General features: G+C 32.4%; 1 pseudogene; it reads right to left on the reverse strand.

Annotated features, from left to right (window-relative positions):
• Positions 1–2049: 2049 nt before the first annotated feature.
• LOC111739281 lies at positions 2050–2168 on the reverse strand (annotated as a pseudogene).
• Positions 2169–2712: the final 544 nt, after the last annotated feature.

Below are 2712 nucleotides of genomic sequence, written 5' to 3' on the forward strand. Positions count from 1 at the left end.
ACTTTCATCAACCCAAAGAGAAACACAGTGCCTTTTGTTACTGGGACCCCAATGTTTTGGTTTTGTTTTGTTTGATTTTTGTTTTTGAGTCCATCTGCCTGTGCATGCTAACCCAAAGAAATATAAAAGCAGGAGTTTGCAGTATAGAAAGAAAAATAGTTTAAAATTGAATTGCCCAATACAAAGGTGGAGAACTTCCGACTTCCCAATGGCATGCAGGTTATAGATTATATAGGACAAAATCACAGGACACCATGCGTTAGGGAGTTCAGGGTTATGCTGGGAGCTGATTGATTGGAAGAGAAGTAAGAGTAATAAATCATTTCTTCAGGTCTTGAGGACAGCTCTGAGGTCAGTTCCAGCATCCCTCTGGTTTAATGGGAAAGTAGCCAGGGGGCCAGTCCACCTTGGAGCTCAGGAGCTGAAACATAACTTAGGTCACGATATTATCTTTAGCCTGCCAGAGGTCTGGGCCTTGTGGCCATTAGTCAGGTCCAGGCTGCTGTCTCCTGCTGCCTTGGGTGTAACTAATTATCTGGGGGAAAGGCTAGGTCTCTGAGGGATGTAGAAAGAGGAGGAGAGGGATATGATTTCTAGAGCTAGGATTTAAAACTAAATTTAATCAAAGTCACAGGTACCTTCAGTTTCACTTTTAGTAGCCATTTTCCTCAGTCCCACCAGAGCTAGGCGATTACTAATACACTTTCTGTCTTTATAGATTTGCCAACAATTTATGTAGAAGGAATTATTATATGGTCTTTTGTGACTGGCTTCTTTTAGCGTGATGTTTTCAAGTTTTTCTACACCGTAGCATATACCAGCACTTCATTTCTTTTTATCGAAAAATAATATTCCATTGTATGGATATACTATACTCTATCTGTTCATCACATTTGGGTAGTTTCCATTTTGTGGTTATTAAGAATAATGCTGCTATGAATATTTGTTCATGAGTTTTTGTGTGGACATACGTTTTCATTTATCTTGATAGATACCTAAGAGTGAAATTGCTGGGTCATGTGGTAACTCTATGTTTAACAATTTGAGGAACTATTGCCAGACAGTTTTTCAAAGGAATTGGGTCATTTTACAGTCTCAACAACAATGTGTGAGGAATTCAATTTCTCCACATCATTGCCAAAAATTATTATTTATCTTTTTGATTATAGCCATCCTAGTGCATGTGTGTGGTTTTGATTTGCATTTCCCTGATAGATAATGATGGAGTATCTTTTCATGTACTTATTGGCCATTTGTATATGTTCTTTGGAAAAATATCTTTCAGGTCCTTTGCCTATTTTTTAAAATTGAATTATTTGTCTTTTTATTATTGAGTCATAAAAGTTCTTTATATATTTTGAATACATATTCTCTGATGTATGATTTACAAATATTTTCTCCCATTCTATAAGTTATCTTTTCCCTTTCTGGATGTGTCCATTGTAGCACAAATGTTTTTAGTTTGGGAGATTATCTATTTTTTGTAGTTGTTGCTGGTAATTTTAATGTCACATCTATGAAGTCTTTACCTAATCCAAGGTCACAAAAATTTATCCCTATATTTTCTTCTAACTGTTCTATAGTTTTAGCTCTTATATTTAGGTCTTGGATATCACAATCAAGATAGTGTGGTACTGGCATAAAGATAGACATAGAGATCATTGAAATAATACTGACAGTCCAGAAATAAACTTTTACAGTAACAATCAATTTTTGACAAGGGTGCCAAAACAATTCAAATGAAAAAAAAATAGATTTTCCAACAAATGTTGCTGGTAAAATTGGACATTCACATAAAATAGAATAAATTTGAGCTCCTGCCTCATACCATAAAAAGAAAACAAACAAACAAAAAAAACACAAAATGAATTATATGCCATTAAACAAATTTCTACTTCTGTTATATGAAGGTATCATATGATCCCTTTTCATAGACACATTTTTATTACAATAAGTAAAAGTAAAATTTGTACTATTAAATAGAGCTCTTTTTACATAAACCTTTGTGTTCATTTCAGATTGTTTCTTTTTTTTCCTTTTTTTTTTTGTCGCCTACAGAACCTGATATTCCTATGTGGTTTCCCATCAAAGTACTAATGAGGCCTGACCCTGCTTAGCTTCCAAGATCAGACAAGATTGGACACATTCAGGGTGGCATGGCTGTAGACTCGGATTGTTTCTTTAAGGTGTATTTTTTCAAAGTAGAATTGCTGAATGAAAAAATTTATTCATTTTAATATATATTGATAAACTAGTAAATCAGTTTCAATGACTGCATAATAGATAACATGCATTTATCATAATGTATTTATTTGAGAATCTCTATACTCAGCATTTCTCAATACACAATAGGTACTAAAGAAATATTTATTGGTGAATAAATAAATTCTACTCCTGTGGAACATTTTAATTGTTTCTAAATTTTCACTATGTTTTATAAATAATATTAAAACACATATTCTTGTACATCAATTGTTTCTAAATTTTCACTATGTTTTATAAATAATATTAAAACACATATTCTTGTACATCGATTTTTCTTAGGATATAGCCTTAGCATTGGAATTTTTGGTAAAAGAGCACATTGAAGCCTTTTGCTATATATCTCTTTCTAGATAAGTTCTATTTTAACTAAAGAATTCTGGAAAAATAAGTTTTTGTATTTTTCCTTTTTCCTCCAAATTACAAGATTTTGAATTTATCAATATTATT

This window comes from Pteropus vampyrus, unplaced genomic scaffold, assembly GCF_000151845.1.
Source record: "Pteropus vampyrus isolate Shadow unplaced genomic scaffold, Pvam_2.0 Scaffold48, whole genome shotgun sequence".
NCBI classification, from domain to species: domain Eukaryota; kingdom Metazoa; phylum Chordata; class Mammalia; order Chiroptera; family Pteropodidae; genus Pteropus; species Pteropus vampyrus.